The following is an 18,326-nucleotide window of genomic DNA, read 5'->3' on the forward strand; positions in this document are numbered from 1 at the left end:
TCTCTGTATCACACAATGATTTTATTTAACAATTGTTAATAACATACACTAAATCATATCAGATTTATAGGAGTATCCCATAATTTTGGAACATATGCCAATACACATTTATACAAATACACCTCAAAGAAATCCAAATACCATTTCATATTTGATGATGCTTTCTGTATAACTTTTATACCAAGTAAAGCCACTGTTGCAATAGTGCATTATTAATGTCAAACCCAATTCTTAATAAAACCTTATAGACAAATGCATTTAATCTTAACCAGTTTGACAATAAGGTAAGATTTTCAGAAACTTTTTATAAACCTTCACACATTTTTATTAAAGAGCAGATTATAAGCAGGTTTTTGTTCTAAGAAAAATATGTTGTGCTTTTATCCCAATGTATAATTTACACAAAAACTGTATAAAACCCCTTTACTTTTAGTTAATATGTTTACACACAGAATCTCTTTTACAGTTAATTTTCACAAACCTTCCACCATTTGCTTAAACCTTCAGCTTTATTCTAACTTAAAATAATCCTTTAACTCTTCAATCCAGGCAAGAAAAATTTACATTCCCATGCCTTCTTATAAACTTTTACCAAAAGTATGTTCTACTTTCCTTATACACCTTGAAGGTAGAAGTGTTTCTTCAGTAGTCTCAAATACATGTTATACTGTTAACCCTTAGTGACTTACTTTTGGTGAAAACCTTGGTAAGTTCAGGATGCTAATAATGTACCAGGTGTGGGGCCTAGCCTAGGACACACCAGGCAAAAGTGCAGGTGAGGGTTGACTCCAGCTTAGCTAGGGGCATGGCTAACTCTGCATGTCCCCAGGCCTTATCCAGAATCTACTGTCTCCAAGGTAGGTAAATTGAACAATTTTCAAAAGTCAAAACAGTTTATGAACTTAGAGCATTTAGCAAACTTACTATCTGACTTGCATAATTTAGACCGAATGTTTCCATTTTACCAACAATATTTAAAGCTGTTTTTATTTCCTAAAGATGACTAAAGTTGCGTGAAGTAAATAAAAGGCATTATACTTTTTGCTTTTCTGACAAGCTATTTTAGTTAAGCTGTTATCATTTTAAAACCAATTAAAGCTCTTTTATATTACACGCGCATGACACACATAAATATACAGAGAGACAGAAGAGAAAGGACTCATCCTCTAAGTGGGAAATTAAACTCTGAACCTGGGCTGCCATTGAGATGGCAGAGACCAAGAGAAAGTACTCCCACTTGGTTACAAGGTCAAGCTCCCAAGGACACACAAGACAAGAGGGACACTTCATCCAGTATTTTTCAGTGACCTTCAGCAGAGTTTGTAACTGACCAGTTTTCTGGGCTGTCTTGAAAGCAGGCTTACAGGTGTCCTAAGCCTGTGTTTTATCCTTAGATACGCTCCATTATGGAACACAGAAAGACACACAAAGCACATCAAAATTGCTACAGCTTAGGACTAGCCTCATATGTCTTTTTTCCAATTAATTAAAACTTTGTGGGAGATAAACCGTGAATTTTACCACTCAACCAGTTTGTACAGAGAAAGAGAGAGGGATTAGCAGTGCCTGAGGCAGGGTGGGGAAGACGAGGCTCTCGGGGAGGCCAGACAAAGACCACTCATTGCAACGACACTGAAAAGTTCAGGTGGCCACTATTGTGAAGGGATTTTTTTCCAGCAGTCTCATCACTCACAAGTTTCTCCTTTTGGGCGAGGAAAAAGTTCCCCATGTTCCACAATCCTGTACATGCCTAATCTTGCCACCCATAGTCATCAGCAAAGAATGCAAGGCAGATAGATCCAAAGAGAATCGTAGTTAACATCCCGTAGTACCAAACCTGTTCTTAGTGGAGACAGACTTTACTGAGAGGGGCCTCTAACCCTTTAAATCTCAGTAGGGACTCTAACCATCCTAAGTTGGGCCTCTAGCCCAAGGTTGGTCACACATCCTTGTTTTTTGTTGAGAGGGGCCTTTAACCCATTTTGTCTTAAGACAAACTCTAATTCCCCCAAGTTGGGCCTGTAACCCAATCCCATCCTTTACCCTAGTATATGCACCCCACTTACCTAAAGTCAGCCAATTGGTGCACACAGATAAATTTCCTTTGGGATGGGGATATCTTCAGTAACATCTCTTCTGTGGTTCACCAGAAAGATGTTACCAGACCCCACCATTTATCCAGAGTTAGCCTTTGAGTCAGGAGTTTATGCCCTGTGGTCACTTCTGTGGTCGCCAGAAAGATGTTACAGGAAAGGGGTCCTGATCCAGACCCCAAGAGAGGGTTCTTAGATCTTATGCAAGAAAGAATTCAGGGCAAGTCCATAGAGTAAAGTGAAAGCAAGTTTATTAAGAAAGTAAAGGAATAAAAGAATGGCTACTGCATAGACAGAGCAGCCCCAAGGGCATGGGGTTGCCCATTTTTATGGTTATTTCTTGATGATATGCTAAACAAGGGGTGGATTATTCATGCCTCCCCTTTCTAGATCTTATAGGGTAACTTCCTGACATTGCCATGGGCATTTGTAAACTGTTGTGGCGCTGGTGAGAGTGTAGCACTGAGGGTGACCCGAGGTCACTTTCATGGCCATCTTGGTTTTGCTGGTGTAAAGCCGACTTCATTACTGTAACCTGTTTGTATGACCTGTATCTTGTGCTGGCCTCCTATCTCATCTTGTAAGTTAGCATGCCTTAACTGTCTGGGAGTGAAGCCCAGTAGGCCTTAGCCTCATTTTACCCAGCTCCTATTCAAGATGGAGTTGCTCTGGTTCACGCGCCTCTGACACACACGTCCTCACGTAGCTAGCAAAATAAAACGTCGACCTGACTCTTCTAAATTGTGGACAAGTTGCTTAATTGGAAATAACAACAAAAACACATCTCACAATGCTGAACTTTATAACTGAATATTTAACTGATACAAAAATTACATGTTACAACTCTAGTTTTCTAGATTCTGAAAACAATTGTGAAAACAACCAGCTGACAGTGACAGAAACTTGGCAATTGCAGGCAGCTGACATTCTGAAAACAAACAATGCATTTTGTAGTCTTTTGTCTTAGGGACAAAAAAATTTAACTCCTGTCATCCAAAAGACTACCAGATGGCTAATAGTAGAAACGGGGGTTTATTGGTGACATCAATTTGCAAACTGGGAACAGACAGTCTCTGGTGTGAACTGAAGGTGTTGTCTCTTCAAAAGGGGAAAGGGCAGGTTGGTTTTTATGACTCACAGGGTCTGTACTACAAAATAGAGTCATATATATTCAGCAGGTTTAGTGGAAAAGCCACGACCATTACCTGCCAGTATATCCATTGGTGATCCCCTGAAGGGAAAAAGTTCATATGTAGGACAGAATGAACTCTCTGATAGGGTCATAGGTAAGGGACAGAAAGTTCTGGCATTGCTTCAGGCACAAAATCTACTTGTACTTGAGATAAACTTTACCAGCTCTTTGATTTGGTTCCCTGAGCCAATAACAATCTTCCCACTCTTCCTTTTTAAAAGCTGGTTTAGATTATCATCACTTGGGAATGAAAGGCTCTAGAGAAATTCTACAGGGTATAGAGAAACACATTTTTGAATTCTGTAATTCTATCAGACAGACCTGGACTCAGAATCCAGCTCCCCAGCTTCCTGTCTGTATGACATTGGTAAAGTAACTCCCTTTTTTTAAAATCATAGTTTTATTATTTGTTAAATAGTGAGAGTAATTATTAGGGAATTGAGAGGACTAAATGAGATAATACAGACAAAATGTTTGGCATACAGTAAGATTTCACTAACTTTAGATTTTATTCAATAATAAAGGTACTCAAAGTAAATTATCAAAGTCTAAAGCCATGAGCAGAACATCATTTTGAATGATATTATAAATGTTAAGAGGAAGGCATTGCATGATTTTAAAGATACTGTCGTTTTTAGACTCAGAAAAAAAAGAAGGTAAAACTGATAAAACAACAAGTAGAATACATATGTCAATTTGTAGACTTCTTGAGTTGTCACATAATGGTGTAATTTTCTATTTTACTTAACTACTAACTGTAAAAATTAAATTGCATTTTCTCAGGAAAAAAATTGTTTTACATTCTTTTCAACCCTCGGTGATAGTTCCCCCCATACTTGAGGATAAGGTCTTTAAAACGCCCCCTGGTGGGTTAGGCGCAGCAGCTCACGCCTGTATTCCAAGTACTTTGGGAGGCTGAGGTAGGTGGATCACTTGAGGTAGGAGTTTGAGACCAGCCTGGCTGACATGGTGAAAAGCTGTCTCTACTAAAATACAAAACAAAACAAAAATTAGCCGGGTGTGGTGGTTGACGCCTATAATCCCAGCTACTCAGGAGGTTGAGGGAGGAGAATCACTTAAACCCTGGAGACAGAGGTTACAGTGAGCCAAGATAACATCACTGCACTACAGCCTGGGAGACAGAGTGAAACTCTGTCTCAAAAAATAATAATTAAAAATTAAAAAAAAATAAATAGAAAATCTTTTGAAAAATGTGCTAGAGACAAAAGTCTGGAGTGAATTGTATGTACGTATTCTGTGTACATTAAAATAAAACAATATAGGCCAGGCACAGTGGCTCACACCCATAATCCCAGCACTTTGGGAGGAGGATGCAGGTGGATCACAAGGCCAAGAGATAGAGACCATTCGGGCCAACATCGTGAAACCCCATCTCTACTAAAAAATTTAAAAATCAGTGGGGCATGGTGGCGCATGCCTGTAGTCCCAGCTACTTGGGAAACTGAGGCAGGAGAATTGCTTGAACCTGGGAGGCAGAGATTGCAGGGAGCCGAGATCACGCCACTGCCCTCCAGCCTACAGACAGAGCGAACCTCCATCTTAAAATAAAATAAAATAACAAAAAAATATAGTTGGCACATAAAATACAGACAATAGCAACAACATTTACATATCTTTTATAGAAAAAATAGTAATCTGAATATTTACCACTGTCCCTTACTTTCTTAAAACGAATTTTTAGAATTTCCCTAGTCTTCAATTTGAATGAGATATTTGTAATAGTGTTTGACTTTGCTACAGATATACATATTAAAATGCAGTTTGTGAACAAAAATATACATTGTTTCATTTTCCTCCATCCAAATGTTTCATGCTTTTCTAGTGTTGCCTTAGAAAATGCTGAGTACTGCCTCCAAATCCAAAAACTAGATTTTGATTCAGTTGTTCCTTATGTACTAGCTGAGTCTTGCTTTCCTTGGTCTCATCTTACTTGCTTTTGTTCCTTTAAAAGGCATCTTACCTACATCCTTATAGATGCTACAAGTGTACAATTTTGAGGCCAAGGTTTGCTTTGTTTCACTTTTATTAATCTGTATCAAGCCTTTGTGGCAAAATCGGTATTTACTATGCATTATTCTACTACTTTTTCTTCCCCAGGCCATAACTATATTTTCCTAATAACTCTCCAAAAACAATAGACCATATTTTATACCTGGTTGTGAAATTCTTAAGGTATCCTTAAAGGTATACACAAGAAAAATTGCTACAGTAGAATATTTTATAGGGAGAATTTATAAACAGGAAAATATTTTCTTCCTTTCCCCAGAGAAGGCTTCCTATAATTGCCAAAACTTTATCAATTCAATGTTAAATGGAGTGTTTAGAAAATAAAATAATGCAGTTATATTTAACCACTTGCAGTGGGATAATAAAACATTAACTAATATATTTTACCGGTTACCCTACATTTCTCTCAACAGGTAAGTATTCTGCTTTCATTGCTTCAGAAAAGAACAGGAAACGTCAATTTCACTGAAAGCACGTATCAACCACTTGGGGGGAAAAGAAACTTTGAAATAATAAAATTTTATAAAGATTACTTTTTCACATTTGAGTCTCTGGACAAGATATGTGCTTCTATTACGTAGCCTAAAAATACGTACTGAGGATCAGCCATGTACAGAACACTATGCTAAGCAGAGAATAAGAGATGGATTAAGACATCATCATCATGTTAATGATAATGTTTCAGCCTTGCTATGCATTTTTACATGTGACATTTCATTTAACATTTATTGTCTGCTCCTTTAAAACATAGAAAGATTAAATAAAAAAATGTGTAAGCCTAGTGCAATGAATTTGCAATGATTTATATATGTCTTGAGAAAATCAAAAAGTTTTCATAGAAGGGTTTGAAATTGAGCAAAATCTTGGAGGAGGGGTGAGTTGTAGGGTGGTGACTTTGATGATGGGGTGTTGCAAAAGGAAAATGATATAAGTAGGAAGAGAAAAGAAAGCAACATTGGAAAAAGCACGGAACTAGAAAATGAAACAGTGATGCACAGCTAGAGAGAAGGTGAGGGATAGAGAGAAGTAAACCTGGAAACATTGGCTGTACTCGATGATGCAGGATCTTATATTCCAGTTTATGACTTGCAGGCATCTAGTACATATTCTGCATGGCTCACTGCGCAAGGACTGGGATGGGTTTCTTTTCCTCACATCTAATATTGAGTCAGTGGAAACTAATCTAGTTATTCTTCCATCCAGAAAAGTTCTTTTGTGTTCCATATGACATGCTTAGAGGCTCTTCTGTGTTCTGAGTACTTAGTGGGTAGGAGTTATCAGCAGGCGCAAACCTTTTTGAAAAGGGAAAAAAGCCTTTGTTTCTTTAATAAATGGGTTTGCAATTAGAAGACTATGTAAATTGTGTTTATTTTCTTTTTTTCCCCACTTTGTTTTATTGCAAAGACTATTTTATTTTTTATGTATTTTTATTTTTTGTAGAGGCAGGATCTCACTAGCTTGCCCAGGCTGGTCTCAAACTTTTGTGGCCTCCCAAAGTGCTGGGATTACAGGCGTGAACCACAGTGCCTGGCCTTAATGATTTTTTTGAATTTTGTATATTTCAAACATTATTAATTAAATTGTTTAGCTTTTTCAATTTTGTTACTTGTGTTCCAGAGAGATTTAATTTCCTCTAAATACTTATGTGATGCTGAAATGCATTAAAGTGTTACATTGAATGCCAGAATTTTAAGTTAGGAGTTTCTCCCATCATTGTTTTTTAGGTTATTTAAATTTAATTTACATTTTTTCCTAAGTGACTTCTTTTAATTAAAAAAGGGGGGAAGAGGAGGAAATTTTCCATGAGTTTGAATACTACAAATGCCACAAACAGCTTCTGAAGCTGAAGCCATGACAGTGAACTTCCATGTCACAAAGAAGATGAGGAATTGGAAGGGAAGAGTGCAGAGGAAACACAGTGACATTGTATCACAGTAGGTATTCATGCCTGCTAACCTCATCCAAGGTAAGCTCAACAACTTCTGCTGGTGAAGTCCAAGCCTGCTGTGGACTCACAGCAGTCCATGACTGTGTGTGCTTGGTGCTAAGATAATGTGTGCCTGAGCCATGCTTCCATGAAGCAACACTCTGAATCATACCACTTCGAGGATGAACACACCTTGCATGTTCCTGAACTCCCACAATCTCTACTTCACTATATGAAGAGGCAATATTAATTTTTTCATTGAGTGGTGCATTGCTGGCAAATGTTTTGTCGCTTGCTAGGAATCCTGGATCCAAATGACCTGCCTCTGTATTCGGCTCCTCTAGAAGCCAGCTGGTCCTCCAGCTAGCTCCTGTGTCCTGGCCGCCTACCAGAATTATTGTGCTCTTGAACCACTGCAGCCACCAATAAATTGCACACATTTGCCACTTCTGGGTCAGAGCTGGTGTCAGGCATATCATAATGAGCTACAGCTGGAGGTCCATCTGGTATCTCTGCAGTGATTGTCTTGCTGCTCCTTGAAACCTCTTCATCATCATCTGATGAGCTCGTGCTTGAGTCACAAGTCGGGTCACTATCACTGGTACCACTGTCCTGCAGCCCTTTGTATTTCTTCCTCGTAGCAGCTTTCCGTTTGTGCCTCAGTAGCCTGATTCTCTCCTTGTGCTTTTGGCTCCTATGACCTTTAACCCTGGTGACTTGGCCATTCTGTTTATCACTGTATTGTCTGTTTTCCTTGGCAGCCATAGTGGATGTTTCACTTGCCCATCTGGACCGCCTAGACTTGCTGGTAAGTGTGGCACCGGACTCCTGAAGAGCCTCCCTCTACCGCTGTTTCTGCTTGAGAGGGCTCATTGTCTTCTGCGGAAGGCAACGTATCTGAATAAGCCAGGTGACCCCTAGAGAAAGAGGAAAGCATGCAGTAATTAGAGGAGTCACTCTCAGAAACTCGGCCAGTTGTAGGCTTGTCTCTCCGTGGATGCTGAGACTCAGAGAGTCTCTTCTCAGCTCCATCAACAAGCAAAGCATTGAAGAAAAAACTGTAGAATCTGCTACACCATCTTTCTGAATTTGAGATTCCAGTTCTACAGATCCATTTTCCTCCTTTGCTGTCTCTTGTTCAGATATATTTGATGGGACTTTGGACTCAATGAGTTTTCTGACTTTTCCCACTGCCTCTTCCATCTTCATTTCAGAATACAGTATCAAGTTAAATCATGGAGCAGACTCTAGGAAATAGCATCAAAGATGCAAAAGGAAACTGAACAAAAAACGTGTAGGCCAACGCTGGGAGATCAGAACTCAGAGGATTCGATCCACTTCCTTATTCTTACTTGGAAATAGAATTCACATTTACGTTGTCCACGTGGTCAAGAAACCCTGTGCTCTGTAGCTACTCAATGCCTCCTCACTGGCTCCGTGTACCCCGTCGGGGCACGCACCAACCCCCAAACTGAATTTGCATTTTAAATTAATATTCTCCTGATTTCTGTATTTGGCTTCTGTAAGAGAATAGATCATAATTTTTTGCTTCAGTCTGCAATTTGCCATATATCTTAATGACATTCAGTAGTGAATTGTTAAAAAAATCCATGTACCTACATATTGATTATAATCATGTCTATCTATTAATCTTTCTATGCTGAGAAAAGTCTTAAAACTCCCATTTCTTAAAACATTGGCTTTTCATTGAGAGTGAAGTGGAGAGGATCTCTATTAACTGGAGACAGGTTGAAGTCTGGAGTTTGGATATTATTAAATATACACATAATCTCCAGTTAACTACATTATAATTGGTTTTCATCTCTTTAAAATAGGTTCTTGTCCTCTTCAATATCATAGTAACTCCAGTTATCTTTTTAAAGGAAATTTTTAGAGTCTTTGGTATAGAGGTAGTATATCAAAGACCCTCCCAAACACTTTCTCAAGCACAATAATATTGAACCTATTAGCCATATGGTAAGATGCCCATAAGAAGGGATTACTGAATACTACTGCATCTGAATGAAAAGATGTCTGTATATAAAAATCAAATTTCCCCGGAACTTGTTTGAGGAACACTGATACAATATGAAACTTGAATGACATTCTGCTTATCCAGAAAAGGAAAAAGAAAATTAGGATAAGTATAATGGTACTATTTACAAATACCTATATTTAAATGCCATTACTACGTTAAGAAATAGGCTTTATAACAAACTTTGCAAGGCAAGTATAGTACAAGGATATGAAAAGATGTAAATAATGTGTTTTGTTAGTGAAAAGCTTTACTTTAAATGGATAAATCTATTGTCCCAGATAATTTTGCAAGTTGTAGTCATGCATACTAATAAAATATTTCATGTATCCTATATTAAAACCCAAAGAACAAATTTGTTGACATCAATAAACGAATCCTATGATTATGAATTGTTATTGTAGCTAGCAAAGACAGATGAGAAAAAATATTTGATAATTATATTTCACGCCATTTTTTTCTACTTGATTATTTTGCCATAACAACGTATCACAGACTGGGTTGGCTTAAACAGCAGAAATTGATTTTATTGCAATTCTGGAGGCTGAAAGTCTGAAATCAAGGTGACTTTCAGGTTGGTTTCTTCTGGAGTCTCCCTCCTTAGCTTATAAATGGTCATTTTTGGCCAGGTGTGGTGGCTCATGCCTGTAATCCCAGCACTTTGGGAGTCTGAGGTGGGCAGATCAGGAGGTCAGGTGATCAAGAGTATCCTGGCCAACCTGGTGAAACTCCGTCTCTACTGAAATACAAAAAATTAGCTGGATGTGGTGGTGCATGCCTGCAGTCCCAGCTACTTGGGAAGCTGAAGCAGGGAATCTCTTAAACCCGGGTGGTGGAGGTTGCAGTGAGCCTGGATCACACCATTGCACTCCAGCCTGGGTGACAGAGTAAGACTCTATTTCAAAACAAAAGAAATAAATAAAATAAAATAGATGGCCATTTTCATTCTTTGTCTTCCCATTGTCTTTCTGCTGTGTGTGTCTATGTCCCAATTGCTTCTTATAAATACACCAGCCATATTGGATTAGGGCCTACACTAATTACCCCCATTTTACCCTAGAAACCTCTTTAAAGACCACCTCCAAATATAGGCACATACTGAGGCACTGTGGGTTAGATTTCAACACATGAGTTCGGAGGGAAAACATAATTCAGTTCCTAACACCACCAAAATGCACAGTTGTATCCATTATGGAGTCTCATGTATTATATTTTGTCAACTCTCTTTTTTTTTCTTTTTAATAAAGTTTCCATTTCTAGGACGTTTTAAGCTCTTGAGTAGGCACCATGGCTTGCATGATTTTGAGTCTCCCATTTTTGGGGGGTGGATATCAGTTGGAAGATATGAATCTTCCATCGAAGGAAACATTTGCATTGAAAAAATCAGATAAATGACAGACCAATTAATAATTTCTAATTGATTCTTGATTGCAGTTAAGGAAATGTCCTTGAAAGATAGATCCCAATGTACGAGTACATTGCAAGGAAATTCAATAAGAAGTGGACTTTATGAACAACATGGAGATATTATCACCCTTGGAGAAGAGATTTTTTATTAGTATAAACATTTTATGTATTTATATGTAGGAAAAAAATAAAATGGACTTATTCTTATCTTACATTAAGATATTTCTCAGACTAAATAATGTTTGAACCAGATTAATTGTGTTAGAGCCTCAATCAATGTTCCTTGATCATGTAGGAAGTTGGAGATATGCCCATGACTCTAAAATGCTATCAGGTATACTGCCTACTGGAAAAACTGCCAGTGAGCAACAATACTAGGGGAAAACAGGTTAGAGTAATGTAGTTGATAGTAATTTGATGGTAAGTTGCCTACTGTGGCCTAAAAAGCTTTTGAAAAGGAAACATAATAATAATAATAATAATAATAATAATAATAATAGAAGATTTAGACCAGATATTTAGATTCTAGAGTGAAGAGGTTTTACCAGTAGGCAGATTTCTGCACGTGTAATTTTACTGAAGAAGTGGCCTTCAAATCTTTGACAATTCTGTTGGAACCAGGTAGTGCATGTACACACACAGACACACACAAGGACATTATTTACCTTTCTCATGTGTGACACACTCTAACATTTTCTATTTTATTCAGTTCTATCTTGTTTCAGTCTATTTCATTACTGTTTCTGACATATTCTATATGTTTCATACCACACTGAGGCTGCACCCAGGAGCTTGAGTATCGCTGCATTTGAAAGCCTTTTCTAACAAGGGATATGAAGACTTGGAAAACTGTTTAAGTGCTCAGCATATGGTGTGTCATATCTGCCTCCTTGAAGATGCTCAATGGATATGAGAGAGTCAGTGGAGGCTAAGAATCTGACTTCCAGAAAGGCATAATTACACTGAGATCCACAAAGTGTGAAGGGTCAAATATGAAAGGAACTAGAACCAGGATAGAAAAGTTATCCAGGGAATAAAGTGTTGTATAGAAGAGCTGGTGTCAGACAGCATGGAGAGGAAAATAATCAGCATACGGAGTAACAACCCGTCATATTGTTGTGTTTAGGAGCATCGACACTGAAGTTAGATATGTTGTATTCAAATCTACCCTTCAGTACTTACTAATTTGTTACTTTGTATGAGCATCTAATCATTCTATGCCTCATTTAAAAATCTACAAAATAGTATCTATGATTTATTGAGCACTTAACAAATGCCAGGCACTATAGAAAGTAGTTTTCAAATTAACTTTTATTAATTCGTTTAATACCGGCACCACCTTAATGAGGTAGGCACAGATTTTATTCCTAGCATACTTGTATTTGAGAATTGTTTTGAAGAGGATAAAATAGCATGAAACAGTTTCTGGCACACAATACACATTCATGAAATCAAACAGTGAGATATAAAGATTGTCTGACGCCCTGAACAAAAAAAATCAAAGGAAACCCATGAAATTACTAAGGGTCATGCAACTTACTCTCTATGTCATGAGATAATTGCATTAGTTTGCTTATCTAGAAAGGGGCATGAAATACGATAAATAAAAAGTGAGTTAATGGATATAAAACACTTATTGTTGGGTGACAAGTGAAGGCCTTTCTGCATGTCTTGTATTAACTTTTGTTCTGGACTTTTTAAAGGATTTTTGTATAGGAAAAAGCCTGGGAAGACTGAGGCAGTGTCTCCCATCAGGGCGGAGGTCAGGAATATTATCTTTATTAAGATGGTATTGCCCTCTAGGACAAAGGTAAGGCAAGATTGCTACAACCCTCTTTAAAACACTGGAATTTTCCAAACTTGGGGTTCCTTAGCTGTAATACGAACCCACTCTATGAGCAGCATGCATGTGAGTCTATCACCATAACGCCCATGGAGATCCTGGTAGGTAAAGAATCAAGGAACACTTGAGGCTCATGCTTCCTGCTCTACTATAAATAATAAAGTCCTTCACCTGTGACCCTGAAGTCTATTCTTTTCTGCCAACATCATCTATAAAACAATGGTAGGCTAACTGGTTTAAAAAATAATAATCTCAGACTTTTCACAATTCTTGATACTTAGATAGTGCTTGGAGACATAAAAAGTACACAATAAATGGAAACCTGTTGGCATTATGGTATCTGTCAATGTGACTGTGTCAGATAATCAATTTAATTAAGCAACTGTACAGTCCATGTCTGCTACATGCTAGTCATGATGCGAAATGCTAAGGCTAAAAAGCTGAATAAGACAAATTATCTGATTTCACATTCTGGAGGGGAAGATATTGGCACACAGATAATTATGTCTTAACACTATGGTAGGAATATTACAAGGACCTAGAGCATGGAGGAGGGGACATCTATCTATGCCTAAAATGTGAGATGGAGAGAAGGTAGGAGGGAAGTTGCTTAAAGGGAAGTAACACTTCAACCAAGTTTTAGCAGCTGACAGTAAGCGTGAATTTGTTAGTCACATGTCAACAATAATTTGCTATTTTAAAATTATTAGTTAGTGTTATCATTTATTGTAGGTTGAGTTGTGTCCCCAGAAACATGTTGAAGTCCTCATCCCTGGTACCTATGAAGGATGACCTTATTTGGAAATAAGGTCTTTGCAGATGTACCCAAAATGTAAATTAAGATGATCTTATGCTGAAATAGGTAGGCCCTTAATCCAATATGACTGATGGTTTTCTAAGAAAAGAAGAGACAGCCATAAAGATACTTGCATGGATATGTTCACTGCAGTACTATTCGAAATAGCAAAGACATGGAATCAACTGAAATGCCCATCAGTGATAGATTGGATAAAGAAAATGTGGCACATAAACACCATGGGATACTATGCAGCCATAAAAAAGAACAAGATCATGTCCTTTGCAGGGACATGAATGGAGCTAGAAGCCATTATCCTCAGCAAATTAACACAGGAGCAGAAAATCAAACACTGTACTTTCTTACTTAAAAAGGGAGCTGAACAACGCAAACACACGGACTTACAGAGGATAACAACATACATTGGGGCCTGTTGGGGGTGGGGGTGGGAAAGGAAGAGCTAATGCATTTGTGGCTTAGTACCTAGGTGATGGGTTGGTAAGTGCAGCAAACCACCATCGCACACATTTACATATGTAACAAACCTCCACATCCTGCATATGGATCCTGAAACTTAAAAAAAGAAGAAGAGACAGAGACAGACACATATAGAAAGAAAAGCATGGAAACAAAAAGACACACAGAAGGAAGATGACACGGTGATGACAGAGGCAACAATTAGAGTTATACAAATGCAAATCAAAGAATGCCCAGGATTGCTGGCAAACTCCAGAAGCAGGCAGAGAGATGGCACACCTCTGCCAACACCTTGATTTTGGACTTTTAACCTCCAAAACTGAGAGACAATGAAATTTCTGTTGTTTTGTGTCACCCAGTTTGTTAAAAATGCCCTAGGAAAAAACACACCATTTCATTGTTGTTTTCCACATCCTTATCTTCAGACAAAAATGAGGAAAGGGAGCTGTGGTCAAAAAGAAAAGAAATATGAGAGAGAATAATGCATTCAAAAACTGCAAATTGCTAAAAGTCACTGTCTGGTGAGCAAAAATGGCAGCTAATGGGGCTGAAAAGTGATACTTGGATCCTAGTATAGTAATGAGTACGGCATTTGGATGCTGCATTCTTGTGTTCAAGCTAGAGACCAGCTGCTCTATTTATTAGATGTACGATTTCAGAAAATTTAACCATCTCTCTAAATTTTGGTATTATTTTCTGTAGAATAAGATAACAATTACTACTTTGAGGGGCTATTTGGAGAATTTGGGAAATGAGGATAAAGCTCATAGCAAGTATTTGATACATGGTAGTCAGTAGCGCTTTTAGATATATGTTAGGGAGATTCTTCTAACAGCTGTGTTGATGATGGAAATGGAGTGGGCCACTGCAGAAGTGTGGGTGGCTGGAGCATGGCTGGAAGAAGAGATATCAATGAGGCAGTTTTTGCATCAGCCAAGGTGAGAGATGTTGGAGGCCTGAGCTATAGCAACATCATAGTGGGGATACAAATGAGAAAATGAGGGAGTAAAGTGTTTCTTTGTTAAAATTAATTTGCCATTATTGACCAATTTGATAGAAGTGTTGAGACAGCAGTAGTCTTCAAGCAAGCCCCTCATACCCATTCCTTCTAATGTATGAAAAAGAGGTCTTATTGCAGGTGTTTTGTTCTGTTTTTATTCTTCCAACTAAGGACTTCTATTCTTTCACTCAGAGGAGCAGGTTGATTTATGGAAACTATATCCTAAGCGGGGCCTATGCTAAAATGTGGATGGAGAAGTTAATCAGAGTGAAGAAAAGACTTGGTCATTGCACATGAAGAATGGCAGAAAAATTGAAAGTCCTTTCTCATAGCTAAAAAGAAATTAAAATTATGTAACATCAATTCAATATTAATTCAACTCACTATGAAAAACAAAAACCCAGTAAGTTGGATTAATCAAATATGGTTGGATTGGAATTTGACTATATAAAGAATCGAATTAGAATCACCTTGAAATTTCACTCATACCATAGAGTTCTTGATTTTGTTTAATAGACCTATACAAAAACATTATCCTCTGCTCTTAGAAAATCATACACAATACAAGGAACCCCCACCCAAGTCCTAAACCTAAACAAACAGAAACACAGGAAAACTAAGCTTGAAGTAATAAGTTATTTCTGCAACAAAGAAAAGTAGCAGAAAATGTATTCTCTTATAAAATTATTAAATAGATTTTTTAAATGTATAGATTCAGAAAGGCATACTAAAAAAGTAAAATTTGATATCCCTATACTGGTAAATTTTATGAATCAGAACATTTCCATTTAGAAGCTCATACTTATCACATAACAGTAACTTCACACACACAACCACCTACTCATATACCCAAACACACATGCATACACACTCATACACATTCATATATTAAACATAGAAAACAAAGATTTGAGACAGAATAAATAGGTTTATATGTGTGACTGTTTGATAAGAAAATTGAACACTAGATGCTTTAGACACCTGTAAGAAAATAAAACTCTGAAATGACAAGTAGCAAATTAATTTGTAGCAACTAAACAATGAATGTGAAGTTTACCAGTTGGAGAGTACAGATTTCTAAGAACACTGAGAAAAGTTCTCTCCTAAAGGACTCCTCTCATTCCAAGGCTTATTTGAAAAACTCTTAGGTGATATTAACACTATAAACGTATAATAGATGACACTGATTATCTTTTGGAGTCAGAGATGTTAACAGTCATTCTGTTGATTTTCATCTTCAGGATTCCTTATGAATACATGTAGCATAATTTGTAGGTACATGTGTTTTCAACCCAAATGGTTTCAGTTTAGGAAATAGTCTTTAAATGTAGCTGAACGAAAACTGTAGATGCAACAATTGTTTTCCTGGTACCACCTGTGGATTTCTCTTCACATCTAGGATTCTTTTTATTGGATAATATTTGTGGCGGCCAAACTTTGTCCTTTAAAGATGAATTTGACTTTTTAAACATCTGTGTCATTAACATTCATGTCTGTTTAATAAGGTTATGATTAAGTACCAAAATTAAACAAGATTTGATGATAGAGCAAAAACACAATAACCCAAAAAACTCAAACTCATTTATTTCTCATATTCATGTGGCTGATTCTGAAGGAGATTTATCACTCAGGAGGTAGCGTTAAGATAATATGTTTTGTATATCCAAATATGGATTACATTCAAAGCATATGAACAAAGAAAATAATGTTTTGGAAATTGTGATAAATTTTCTTTAGACAAAGATGTTTAAAAAATTGAAATTTTAGAAACCTATCATAATTTGTATATGATAGCATTCATCTTTTTCTTTTAGAAAAAGTGAAAATGTGTTTTTAGTTTCTGTATCTGATTATCACATTTGTATGTACTAGGAATGCTAAATATAAATTACAAAGGTCAATGGTTGCAGTCTGTTTGTCACTGAGGGTCAGTTGGCTTTGAACCCCTCCAGTCTGATCTCTGCAGGGAGCCTGATGCTCCACTCTCAGTTATTGTTGTGGCCCTGTGAGGACCGTGCTCCGCTCCATTCTTCATGGCTTCTTTCCAACATAATGAGTCTACAATCATTATAGTAATAAAGATTAATTGGAATAGATTCCTTGCATATTTGCACTTGTGCTCTCTTGCAAGGGAGGTTCTTCCTCACACAGCAAGGGCTGGATTCTCTAAGGCAGTAGGGCTTTGTTCTCTGGTCGTGATTGCTAACAGTATTACCAAGAATGATTCTGCCTATTTTGGTTGGCTAATTTTAAATACAGGAAAGAGTTGACAAAAGATTTATGGAGTCTGGAGAACAGAGGCAAATCCTGCAGTTCCAACTTTGGCTTCATCTTAAATGTGACATTTCTGACGACTTTCCAGGATCAAGTTGAGTGATGGCAGAAACCACAGGCAAAACAACTCTGTGCGTTTCACTATGCTGAGCCACGGTGTGGAGATACATCAAGATGCAAGAGGGCCAGGCACAGTAGCTCATGTCTATAGTTCCTGTACTTTGGAAGGCTGAGATGGGTGCATTGCTTGAGGCCAGGAGTTTGAGACTAGCCTGGGCAACATAGTCAGACCCTGTCTCTACAAAAAAGAAAAACAAAAAAATTAGCTGGGCATTGTAGCATGTCCCAGCTACTAGGAAGGCTGAAACGGCAGGATTGTTTGAGCTCAAGAGACTGAGGCTGCAGTGATCTATGATTGCAGCACTGCACTTCAGCCTGGGCTGCAGTGAGATCCTGTCTCAAAAAAAAAAAAAAAATGGAAAATAAAAGAAAGAAAGACACTTATTTCATATGGACCGAGGAAAAATAAGTGATGTTTAACTTTTCTAACTTTTGGTTGACTGAGAACTTATGCATTTCCATAAAACAAACATATGTATTAAGCTGGAGAATAGAAATAATTTACTCAATTGCTTTTTTATTGCATCATAAATCTATTCAATGAAAACTTACAATGCACTGTTTTGTTTTCGATTCTTTTGGAGAAAAGGCATACAGATTTTTTTAACACATACACGGGGGAACCACAGAGTGTTTATCTTCTTACCGTTTTTTAATATGCTATATCTATTATTTTATCAACAGTTACCAATGAACATACAAAAATGACTGTTTGGAGAACTGAAAAGATTTTTATTTTGTAAGGACATAACTTAAATTCTGGACCCTCAAGCAAAACTTGAATTAAATATCTTATTTCTAGTATTAGATTTGTTGTTATAACTATTGTTGATAAGTGTAACAATGACCTTTCTATATACAATCACGGTGATCAACACTTTAACTTAAGTACACCACAGTGGTAGTATTATAGAGGTTTAGAGCCTGGATTTTAGAATCAGGTAGACTCTCGCTCACATATGTTCTTTATAGTCACCGTATGACAAAACACAATTATCTGCCCTTCATAAGCCTTCGTTTTCTCACCTACATCTACAACATTAATACCTATTGAAATGACTCCGTTGTCTGGGGAAACATACAGGGTCCTTTGTCTCGCACCAAGAAAATTAGTGACACAGACACACAAGTGGA

General features: G+C 37.4%; 1 pseudogene; it reads right to left on the minus strand.

The window, feature by feature from the left end:
• Window positions 1-7,242: 7,242 nt before the first annotated feature.
• LOC108315640 lies at window positions 7,243-8,449 on the minus strand (annotated as a pseudogene).
• Window positions 8,450-18,326: the final 9,877 nt, after the last annotated feature.

Source organism: Cebus imitator, unplaced genomic scaffold, assembly GCF_001604975.1.
Source record: "Cebus imitator isolate Cc_AM_T3 unplaced genomic scaffold, Cebus_imitator-1.0 Scaffold176, whole genome shotgun sequence".
In the NCBI taxonomy this organism is placed as follows: Eukaryota; Metazoa; Chordata; class Mammalia; order Primates; family Cebidae; genus Cebus; species Cebus imitator.